This window comes from Carassius carassius, chromosome 18, assembly GCF_963082965.1.
Source record: "Carassius carassius chromosome 18, fCarCar2.1, whole genome shotgun sequence".
NCBI classification, from domain to species: Eukaryota; Metazoa; Chordata; class Actinopteri; order Cypriniformes; family Cyprinidae; genus Carassius; species Carassius carassius.
Genome location: NC_081772.1, coordinates 29293744 through 29306015, shown reverse-complemented (window position 1 = coordinate 29306015; position 12272 = coordinate 29293744). Strand labels below are relative to the sequence as shown.

The window sequence follows — 12272 nt, the reverse complement described above, 5'->3', positions numbered from 1 at the left end:
AGTACTGACCCCGGGGACCGACAGCACTGCACAATTGGGAAGTCTGTCTTATTCTACTCACTCTGTGAGCACTCTTTCCTAAAGGGCTGACCATCAGAATCAGGTTTGCCGAACAAGGGAGATGCACTGATCCCCGGGAGCAGAAAGGAACATCGCTCTAGTACAGAGTCAGCAGAAGAGATGGACCGTAGTGATAGCAAGCTGAGGCCTACAAAAAGACGACTGACCTACGCCCAAACAGGGACTTGAATTAAGCAGACCACCTTCTGCCATGTTGTGTGTAACACTGCTGCCTGACCTACTTGCAACCTAGCAAGCCGAGATTGTAAGCTACCCCTGGAAGCGGCTAAAACAGCAGTCCCACTGAGGAGAAATCAGGCTGCCATGTCTCATCCTATGTAATGGGGTTTTTCAGTACTGGCCCTGGGAACCAACAGCACTGCACAAATGGGAGGTCTGTCTTATTCTACTCACTCCGTGAGCACTCTTTCCTAAAGGGCTGACCATCAGAATCATGTGTGCCGAACAAGGGAGATGTACTGACCCCCTGGAGAAGGAAGGAACATCGCTCTAATACTGAGTCCAGAAGAGATGGACCCGTAGTGATAGCAAGCTGAGGCCTCCAAAAAGTAGACTGACCTTCGCCCAAACAGGGACTTGAATTAAGCAGACCACCTTCTGCCCTGTTGTGTGTCACATTGCTGCCTGACCTACTTGCAACCTAGCAAGCCGAGATTGTAAGCTAGCCCTGGAAGCGGGTAAAACAGCAGTCCCACTGAGGAGAAATCAGGCTGCCATGTCTCATCCTATATAATGGGGTTTTTCAGTGCTGGGCCTGGGGACCGACAGCACTGAACAATTCGGAGGTCTGTCTTATTCTACTCACTCTGTGAGCGCGCTTTCCTAACGAGCTGACCATCAGAATCAGGTGTGCCAAACAAGGGAGGTGCACTGATACCCTGGAGCAGGAAGGAACACCGCTCCAGTACAGATTCAGAAGAAGAGATGGACCGTAGTGATAACAAGGTGACTACGCCAAAAGCAGACAGACCTTCACCCTAACAGGGACTTGAACCCTGGACCCTCAAATTAAAAGTCTGATTCTCTACCGACTGAGCTATCCAGGCTCTTGTGGAGCACTGGCTTCTCACCTTTTATAAAGCAGCAGTTTTACAACAAGCTGCCCAGAAGAGATGCAGGTGTCACAAGGATGAAAGCTAGAAGCAGTTATGGCACAGAGAGCGAAGGACCATAGAAGGCACAATTACCGTCACAGAAAGCTAAAGCAATACTGCAAATCCCTCCCGTAGTCGGCAGAGTTCGAACCTGCGCAGGGAGACCCCAATGGATTTCAAGTCAATCGCCTTAACCTTTTATTTATTTATTTATTTTTTTTATTGAAGAAATTAATCAATTCAAACATACATATCAATTATTCACATACAAAAGTACATAAGATTCTTTCTTTGACATAAAAAATTCCTAAAATCTTGATTTGACAGACATCTTACTTACAATTTAAAGAAAGAAGTCATTAAATAGTTTAATCTTTTAAAAATGAAAATTCAATTCCCAGCTCTTTGAAGACCATTAATACCTCCTGAGTAAAAATATTATAAAAAACATCAATCGTTTCCTCCAATTTAAAATAATAAAACAGACATCCAACATATTTTTCAACTTTTCTCCTAAACACATTCCATACACCAATTAAAGCATTGTCCTTTTTCACCACCACTCTTCTTTCCCATATCGCACTTTTCATCAGCATCACAAGTAAATTAATCAGCTTCTCATGTTTATATTTCTCATTAATGCCCAACATTAACACCTTTTCCCACTCAAAGTTTCCATTTCCCTCTCCTCTCAAAATTAAAATCATTCTTTTACATCTCTCATTAAAATCTTTCAGCTTATCACAATATAAAAACAAGTGTAAAAACCCTTCATCTGCATCTTGGCATACTTTACATATTGCACTTTCCTCCATCCCAATTTTGCTTAAAATCACATCTGTAAACACTGCTTTGTTCCTGATAAAATATTCCATATTCTCCAGTTTAGTCTGTACAATTTTCCCATTTATATTCCCCCATATTTTCTCTTCCGGTACATCATTGAACATCCGTAGCCAGTATTCATTTACAACAGGTTTCTTGAAAACCACATCTCTAAAAAAACAATAAAACATTTTCACAGTACATTCTTTAAAAGCACACAATTTTCCCCCCATATTTGCATACACATCTTTTCCTTGATTTTCTTCTTCCATATTTTCAATTCTCTTTATCCATTCTTTAGGTATAGCATTCTTAATTAAATCATATTTGTTTGTAATCTCTTGTCTGCTATAATCCTCCTTTGCCTCCTCCATCACATCCACAATGTATTGCACTGGTAAAAACCCCTCTTTGAATTCATATAAAACATCTCTGACTTTCATGATTCCAACATCCCACCATTTCTTAAAAAAAACCTGCTTCCCTTGATTTAAAATGCAGTTGTTTAAGAATAAAGGCTGATTTAAAATGTTCTCTCTACCTTGTGGCTTAAAATGCACATTATCTAAACATTTTCCCCATGCTCTCATCAGTTCTTTATAAAATTCTGGCAGCCCCTCCGTCATCCAATTTGTTGTTTTCATCCATAAAATGTTGTCCCCCAGATTAAAATGACTACACTTGTTTAAAAAATGCCCCATTGTTCTTTTCCATGCTGCTTTATTTTCTTCGTCTAGATATTTGCTTATGATTTTCACCCTTAAACTGTTCTTTCTTTGCTCCACGTCCATTAGCCCTAGCCCCCCCTTCCCCACTGCTCCTATTAAAGTGTTATATGCAATTCTCGGTGGCTTTCCTTCCCATAAAAAATCTAAAAAACATTTTTTCAGCCTTTTTTCTGTCCACAACGGCATTGAAGCCACATATAAAATATGCCATAACTTAGAAACCATTAAAACATTCAAAATTAAAACCCTCCCCTCCAAAGTTAAGGACATTAATCTCCAAAAATTCAACCTTCTCTCGATCCCTCCTAACATCTCCTCCCACATAATTCCTTCTGCTTTGGTTTCATCCCTCCCCATTAAAACACCTAAAATCTTTATTTCATTCATTTCCTTAAAATTAAAGTGCGCCGTTAAAACCTCACTTCCCCCGAATCTCATGTATACTGTTTTATCCTCGTTCACTTTAGCCCCTGATCCCCTGCAAAATGTTTGTACTATTTTCATTGCTTCCCTTACACTCAACAGATCTTGCAGCAATAGCGTAGTATCATCAGCGTATTGAAATATTCAGTTCATATAGAGTTCGAACCTGCGCAGGGAGACCCCAATGGATTTCAAGTCCATCGCCTTAACCTCTCGGCCACGGCTACGCCTAATGTTAGGTAGTACACATAATGGGTTCGTGGAAAAAAAACCCATTCATTTAAATTGCCATATACCGCATAATGGTTCGAAGGGATTGTACTGTCAATTTGGATCCATTTTCTTCTTTAGAAAACTGGCCAACGGGACGAGTCGGCTTACCCCCCTTTTCCGTAGGGAATCCGCAGTAAACCAAGTATTGACACCTCTAGGGGGTGATGTTGACCACCGGGAGAGCCCCCCCACCACCACCCCCACCTCCCACGAACCCTATAAAGGTCCTTTTGCCATCGTTCCTCTGGCCGTTGGGGGTATTCGCTCCCAGGACCCTATTATTTGGCCTTTCTCCTATTAAACGAATGGCCGGGGCAGTTCTAGGGTGGGCTTCGCATCCCAGCGGGCCGCGTTTTGTCCACCCGCCATATGGGCCCGCTTAGCGGACCCCCGTGACCACGCTCCCTATAAAGGTCCTTTTGCCATCGTTCTGCTGGCCATTGGGGGTATTCGCTCCCAGGACCCTATTATTTGGCCTTTCTCCCATTAAACGAATGGCCGGGGCTGTTCTAGGGTGGGCTTCGCATCCCAGCGAGCTGCGTTTTGTCCACCCGCCATATGGGTCCGCTGTGCAGACCCCCGTGACCACGAACCCATTATTTGTCCATTTAACCATTATCATCGCGGATCGGACCCTCCAGCCGCGAGGACCCCCGACCCGGACCCCCCGTCCCACGGAACCACTATTTGTCCACTTTTCCACTATTTTTACGGAACGTTCCCAAAAGGGTCCCAGAGGTGGGGGGTGGGCGTCCCCGCCCCGCGTGCGCTCACCGGCGCCCCCTCTGGCCATTTCGGGGTCGCCGACGCAAGTCGCTCCGATCGGTCCGCGGTCTCGGTGAGGTCACTGGGGGGGCCCCACGGACCCCGCTGTGAAATTTGGGACCCCTGGGACGTTTCTAAAAAAATCCCACCTGCCATTTATTCCCATGCTTTCGGCCTAGCGGATTCGTGGACACGACTCCCAAGGGTCCGATCGGGCCGAATTTTGGATATGTGTCTCGAGGGCATCCCCTCGACCGGGCACAGAAGTCTGGTGGCCCTACGACCTTCTTTAGGGGTCAAACGGTCACAGAAGGGACCCCACGTCCACAAAAGCGGTACGCGTTTTGATGGGAGGTGGGACGTCCACAGTTCGGAGACGATAGGTTGTAGGGCCCCCAGATTTGAGATTCTGGCTTCTCAGGGGCCCCTCAACAAGGGCCCCGAAACACGTAGTCGTAGGACCCATGGAAAAAAAGGGCATCGCGCTAGGTCCTCACGCTTTTGACAGCACGTTCTAGGGGCCCTCACGAGCAACCGATCCAAATTTCGGGCCCCTAGGACGTTTCTAAAAAATCCCTCCTGCCATTTACTTGAATGTGTTCGGCCTAGCGGTTTCGTGGACACGGCTCGCCGGGGTCCGATCAGGCCGAATTTTGGATATGTGTCTCATGGGGGCCACCTCGACCGGGCATAGAAGTCTGGTGACCCCTACGACCTTATTTAGGGATCAAAGGGTCAAAAAAGGGAGCGCTTGTCCACCAAACCGGTACGCGTTTACATTGGAGATGGGACATCTGCCCTTCGGAGACGATGGGTCGTAGGGCCCCGAGATTCGAGATTCTCGCATGTCAGAGGCCCCTCTCCCATGTCCCCAAAGCACGAAGCTGTAGGACCTTGAAAAAATAATTCCCATCCGGCACCCTGAAATCTCTCAAAAGGCTCTGATCATGTAAGAGTCAGAGAGGGCTGAGGGAGAGATTTTGTGCAGGAGGCTCCGAATTATCCCCTCGCCTTAGGGCCCCGCTCTTTCGGCAGCTCAATCGGGGCGGCCTCTGGACCCACCGATCCGAATTTCGGGCACCTGGGTCTTTTCTAAAAAAGTCCCACCTGCCACATACTTGAATGGGTTCGGCCTAGCGGATTCGTGGACACAACTCGCGAGGGCCCCAGGGCCCCGCGCTTTCGGAAGCTCACTCGGGGCGGCCCCTTGACCCACCGATCCGAATTTTGGGCCCCTGGGTCTTTTCTGAAAAAGTCCCACCTGCCAATTACTTGAATGTGTTCGGCCTAGCGGTTTCGTGGACACGGCTCGCCGGGGTCTGATCGGGCCGAATTTGGTATGATTGCCTCATGGGGACCCCCTTGACCGGGCAGAGAAGTTTGGTGGCCCTACGACCTTCCTTAGGGGTCAAAAGGTCAAAAACGGAAGGGCTTGTCCACCAAACCGGTACATGTTTACATTGGAGGTGGGATATCCGCCCTTCGGAGACGATAGGTCGTAGGGCCCCCAGATTCGAGATTCGAGCATCTCAGGGGCCCCTCTCCCATGTCCCCGAAGCACGAAGCTGTAGGACCTTGAAAAAAAATGCCCGCCCGGCACCCTCAAATCTCTCAAAATGCTCTCATCATGTAAGAGTCAGAGAGGGCTGAGGGAGAGATTTTGTGCAGGAGGCTCCGAATTTTTCCCTTGCCTTAGGGTCCCGCGCTTTCGTCAGCTCACTCGCGGCGGCCCCTGGACCCACCGATCCGAATTTCGGGCCTCTGGGATGTTTCTAAAAAAGTCCCACCTGCCGTATATTTGAATGGGGTTCAAATAAATTGCGGGTGGACATGCACCACATGTGGTTTTCTATGCATAATTCTACAGTATTATGGGACAAAACTTACAAAAATGGGTTCCTCGGAGCTTGCAGAGTACAGCAGATGAGACTTCAACCACGAAATCGCTAAAATCGATCCGTCAACGGAACCATTAGGAAGGGCGTGCTGAATAAATGGCAAATGGGAGGTTTTTTTTAAAAAAATGTCCATTTACAATTTATTCAGCGGGACCTCCGTAGTGCTCTGGTGGACATACATTTTTATGCATATTTTACATTATTATTGGATAAAACTTACAAGAATTGATTCCTCTGGGTGTCCTGAGTACAGTAAAGGTCTTTTCATTAACAATAACACACATTTGAAATAAATAAAGTTAAATACAGTTGCTATTTAATGAAAAGTGAGATACGCACCACATGTGGTGCACATGTGTGCCAAAATTCAACGCTCATTTTTATGCAAATTCTACAGTATTATGGGTTAAAACTTACAAAAATTGATTCCTCTGAGTGCCCTGAGTACAGTACAACTGTTTTCTCTCGGCCTCATAAAAAAACTTTTCTTCCGACTTCCACCCCCCTTGAGCTGCCTTCTCTAGCCGGGGAGGGTGCACCCTGGCCGGCATGGATGAGTAGGTGCGAGGGGGGTGGATGGTACTATTTTTTTGCTAATATCTCCGCGAAGCGGTGGACCCCGGGGCTGAAATTCAGGGGATCCCTAGAGGGTCGAGGGGCCTACCGTATGCGACCACCCTCTAGTTCCTGGGTGGTCCGGTTCCTGAGTTATCCCGGTTCAAATCCCACATTTTGGCGGTTATCATAATGGCGGTTATCAAGCCTCTTATTAAGAAACCAAAACTAGATCCTAGTGTACTGGCAAATTATAGGCCTATTTCAAATCTTCCATTTATGTCTAAAATTTTAGAAAAAGTTGTGTCTGCTCAATTGAGCACCTTCCTGCATAAAAATGATCTGTATGAAGAATTTCAGTCAGGTTTTAGGCCCCACCATAGCACAGAAACTGCACTTGTTAAAATTACAAATGACCTGCTTCTTGCGTCAGATCAAGGCTGCATCTCATTTCTAGTCTTACTTGATCTTAGTGCTGCGTTCGACACCATAGATCATGACATACTCATAGATCGATTACAAAACTATACAGGTATTCAAGGGCAGGCTCTAAGATGGTTTAGATCCTACCTGTCCGATCGCTACCATTTTGTTTACTTAAATGGGGTGTCATCTCATTTATCATCAGTAAAATATGGAGTGCCACAAGGATCCGTCCTAGGTCCCCTTCTATTTTCAATATACATGTTGCCCCTTGGTAATATTATTAGAAAATATGGAATTAGCTTCCACTGTTATGCTGATGATACTCAGCTATATATTTCAACGAGACCAGATGAAACTTCCCAATTATCTAAGCTAACAGAGTGTGTTAAAAATGTAAAAGATTGGATGACAAATAATTTTCTCCAATTAAATTCGGATAAGACAGAGATATTAATTATTGGACCAAAAAACACCACACAGAATCTTGAAGATTACAATCTGCAACTAGACGGATGTACTGTTACTTCCTCTACAGTCAGAAATCTGGGTGTTATATTGGACAGCAATTTGTCTTTTGAAAATCATATTTCCAATGTTACAAAAACCGCATTCTTCCATCTTAGAAACATTGCCAAGCTACGAAACATGTTATCTGTTTCTGATGCAGAAAAGCTAGTTCATGCTTTCATGACCTCTAGACTGGACTATTGTAATGGACTTCTAGGTGGTTGTCCTGCTTCGTCAATAAACAAGCTACAGGTCGTCCAAAATGCAGCAGCTAGAGTCCTTACCAGGTCAAGAAAATATGATCATATTACCCCTATTTTACAGTCTCTGCACTGGCTACCTATTAAGTTCCGTATCAGTTACAAATTATCATTACTTACCCATAAGGCCCTAAATGGTTTAGCTCCTGCGTACCTAACTAGCCTTCTACCACGCTACAACCCATCACGCACCCTAAGGTCACAAAACGCTGGACTTTTGGTAGTTCCTAGGATAGCAAAGTCCACTAAAGGAGGTAGAGCTTTTTCACATTTGGCTCCCAAACTCTGGAATAGCCTTCCTGATAATGTTCGGGGTTCAGACACACTCTCTCTGTTTAAATCTAGATTAAAAACGCATCTCCTTCGCCAAGCATTCGAATAATGTATCTCTTAAATTGTGAGTGTAGTTGCATCTGCATTTTTATTCTTTAGCTTGGGTTAAACTAATTTTACTTTGTTGGATCAGCAGCTATGCTAATGATGTCTCTATTTTGTTTCTATGTTTTGCCACGGGATTTACATCCCGTGGTAACTAGGATTTACACAAGCTCCAGTCTGGATCCAGAACACCTGAGAAGAGATGATGCTGACCCTCAGAGGACCCCAGATGATGCTAACCTTGAATCAACAAACAGAACTAACAAATATTGCTACATGTGTAACTGCATCCTATAAATTACTATTAATTAATAATATTGATAGTTCATCATCTAGCTGACTACGTCTTGTATTATTATTATTATTATTTTTAATTTTCTAAAATCCTGTCAAACGTGCACAAACTACTAGCTACTACTAAATATTGTAGAAACATAATTTTCTGTAAAGTTGCTTTGTAACGATTTGTATTGTAAAAAGCGCTATACAAATAAACTTGAATTGAATTGAATTGAATTGAACATTTTGGGGGGCCGTAACTTTGACCCCCGGGGTCATAGGGACATGGGGCAGGTGTCATCGGATAGAGGGCCACCTGGTCTGACCTTGACCCGAGTTTGGTGCAGTTTGGCCCCGTTTTGCGGAGTTACAGCTTGGCAAAGTCTGTGACATTTTGGTTAACCAAAATCCAACATTTTTTATATGCATATTTCTACAGTATAATGGGATAAAACTTACAAAAATGGATTCCTCTGAGTGCCCTGGGTACAGTACAAGTGTTTTCTCTAGGCCTCATAAAAAAATTTTTCTTCCGACTTCCACCCCCTTCGAGCTGCCTTCTCTAGCCGGGGAGGGTGCACCCTGGCCGGTATGGATGAGTAGGTGCGAGGGGGGTGGATGGTACTATTTTTTTGCTAATATCTCCGCGATGCGTTGGACCCCGCGGCTGAAATTCGGGGGATCCCAAGAGGGTCGTGGACACGACGTGGACACGACTCCCAAGGGTCCGATCGGGCCGAATTTTGGATATGTGTCTCGAGGGGATCCCCTCGACCGGGCACTGAAGTCTGGTGGCCCTACCACCTTCTTTAGGGGTCAAACGGTCACAGAAGGGACCCCACATCCACAAAAGCGTTACGCGTTTTGATGGGAGGTGGGACGTCCACAGTTCGGAGACGATAGGCCGGAGGGCCCCCAGATTTTAGATTCTGGCATCTCAGGGGCCCCTCACCCAGGGCCCCGAAGCACATAGTCGTAGGACTAAAGGGAAAAAAGTTCATCGCACTAGGGCCCCGCGCTTTTGACTGCACGATCCAGGGGCCCCAAAGAGCCACCGTTCCGAATTTCGGGCCCCTGGGACTTTTCTAAAAAAATCCCACCTGCCATTTATTTGAATGTGTTCAGCATAGCGGGTTCGTGGACACTGATTGCAAGGGCTCTTGGGCCCCGGGCCTTCATAAGCTTACTGGGGGAAGCCCCAGGAGCCACCGTTCCAAGTTTTGGGCCCCAGGGATGTCTCAGAAAAAAATGTCCGAACGAGGCTCTTTTCTAACGCTAATGGTCAAATGGACAAATATTGGGTCCGTGGGACCCGGAGGTGGGGTCCGCAAATGTTCCGCATGTGATCTGTGGTCATTCCGTGAACATAATGGTCAAATGGACAAATAGTGGGTTCGTGGGAACCAGGGTGGGGGTCCACAAGTGGTCCGCAGATGATCCGCAGTCATTGTGTGAACATAATGGTCAAATGGACAAATATTGGGTTCGTGGGACCCAGGGTGGGGGTCCGCAAGTGGTCCGCAGATGATCCGCAGTCATTGTGTGAACATAATGGTCAAATGGACAAATAGTGGGTTCGTGGGACCCAGGGTGGGGGTCCGCAAGTGGTCCGCAGATGATCCGCAGTCATTGTGTGAATATAATGGTCAAATGGACAAATAGTGGGTTTGTGGGACACAGGGTGGGGGTCCGCAAGTGGTCCGCAGATGATCCGCAGTCATTGTGTAAATATAATGGTCAAATGGACAAATACTAGGTTCGTGGGACCCAGGGTGGGGGTCCGCAAGGGGTCCGCAGATGATCCGCAGTCATTGTGTGAATATAATGGTCAAATGGACAAATAATGGGTTCGTGGGACCCGGGTTGGGGGTCCGACGGGGGTCCGCACCGGTTCTGTGGTCATTCTGTAACTTTAAAGGTCAAATGGACAAATATTGGTTTCGTGGGCAAAAAAATCGTCCATCCCCCATTCGGGTAAATGCCACTGTTTTAAACCTGAGGTGTACTGCTCCGTGCGCCACCCTGTGGAGAAGTGCTGAATGGCATTTAGGGGCCTCAAATTTGGGTAAGCTTCCGCGAGGCCCCTCGGGGGTCCAGATCCTCCCGCGCCGGTCAGGGGTCTCCCGTGGGCCAGCGCAGTCGGCAGACATCGACACCGCGTCCTGCAAAAATTTTTTGGGGTCAGCGCGCAGGTCCCTTTAACCCACGTACACGAGCCCTCAAACTTATACCTGAATGGACGCTCCAAAAAAAAAAAAGGGCTGACCATAAGAATCAGGTGTGCCGAACAAGCCAACCAATTTCTGCTCAGTTTGTGTCCAACACTGCTGCCCTACTTGCAACCAACCCAGCTCAGTCAGCAAGCGGAGATTGCAAGCTAGCCCTGCAAGCGGGTAAAACAGCGATCCCACTGGGGACTGACAGCACTGCACAATTGGGAAGTCTGTCTTATTCTTCTCACTCTTTGAGCACTCTTTCCTAAAGGGCTGACCATCAGAATCAGGTGTGCCGATTAAGGGAGGTGCACTGATACCCTGGAGCAGGAAGGAACACCGCTCCAGTACAGATTCAGAAGAAGAGATGGACCGTAGTGACAGCAGGGTGACTCAGCCAAAAGCAGACAGACCTTCACCCAAACAGGGACTTGAACCCTGGACCCTCAGATTAAAAGTCTGATGCTCTACCGACTGAGCTACCCGGGCTCTTGTGGAGTACTGGCTTCTCACCTTTTATAAAGCAGCAGTTTTACAACAAGCTGCCCAGAAGAGACGCAGGTGTCACGAGGATGAAAGCTAGAAGCAGTTATGGCACAGAGAGCGAAGGACCATAGAAGGCACAATTACCGTCACAGAAAGCTAAAGCAATACTGCAAAGCCCTCCCGTAGTCGGCAGGGTTCGAACCTGCGCGGGGAGACCCCAATGGATTTCAAGTCCATCGCCTTAACCTCTCGGCCACGACTACGCCTAATCTTAGAAAGCAAGCCCTCTTGTCTGGTGGCGCCCTGCACAGGCCAAGCTTCAGAAACAAAATCACGCAGAAAGATGAGGTGGTAAAAAAATTTTCAACCTTCCCGTATACTCAACGGCAAAGGGTTGCCGTGACCTGATTCGAACCGGGGTTGCTGCGGCCACAACGCAAAGTATTAACCACTATACGATCACGCCGTGCCACTGGCTCACCCAAGAGAACCCCTGGAGCCCGGATACAAGAAGCAGCAGTGGCGTGTTTGTCAATCGAAAAGGGACTGGACATTTTGCAAATAAGTGCGAGGACCATGAAAAATGCATGGATGCTTTGTCTCATGGCCTTCAGCAAACAGTTTAGTCGGCAGGATTTGAACTTGCGAGGGGAGACCCCAATGGATTTCTAGTCCATCGCCTTAACCACTCGGCCACGACTACGGGAGTAGACCAATTTCTGCTCAGTTTGTGTCCAACACTGCTGCCTGACCTACTTGCAACCAACCCAGCTCAGTCAGCAAGCGGAGATTGCAAGATAGCCCTGCAAGCGGGTAAAACAGCGGTCCCACTGAGGAGAAATAAGCCTGCCATGTCTCATCCTATGTAATGGGGTTTTTCAGTACTGACCCTGGGGACCGACAGCACTGCACAATTGGGAAGTCTGTCTTATTCTACTCACTCTGTGAGCACTCTTTCCTAAAGGGCTGACCATCAGAATCAGGTGTGCCCAACAAGCTTCTAAATCGGTTAGCTTCTAAATCTGACCTCAGAAGACTACAGAGGGTAGTCCGGACTGCTGAGCGAATTATCGGTACAACC

General features: G+C 46.9%; 2 non-coding genes across 2 annotated transcripts; both read right to left on the bottom strand.

Moving 5' to 3' along the window:
• Positions 1-11121: 11121 nt before the first annotated feature.
• Positions 11122-11194, bottom strand: trnak-uuu (transfer RNA lysine (anticodon UUU)). Its single transcript has one exon. It is a non-coding gene; the product is annotated as a tRNA-Lys (tRNA).
• Positions 11195-11372: 178 nt separating this feature from the next.
• On the bottom strand, positions 11373-11454 carry trnas-uga (transfer RNA serine (anticodon UGA)). Its single transcript has one exon. It is a non-coding gene; the product is annotated as a tRNA-Ser (tRNA).
• Positions 11455-12272: the final 818 nt, after the last annotated feature.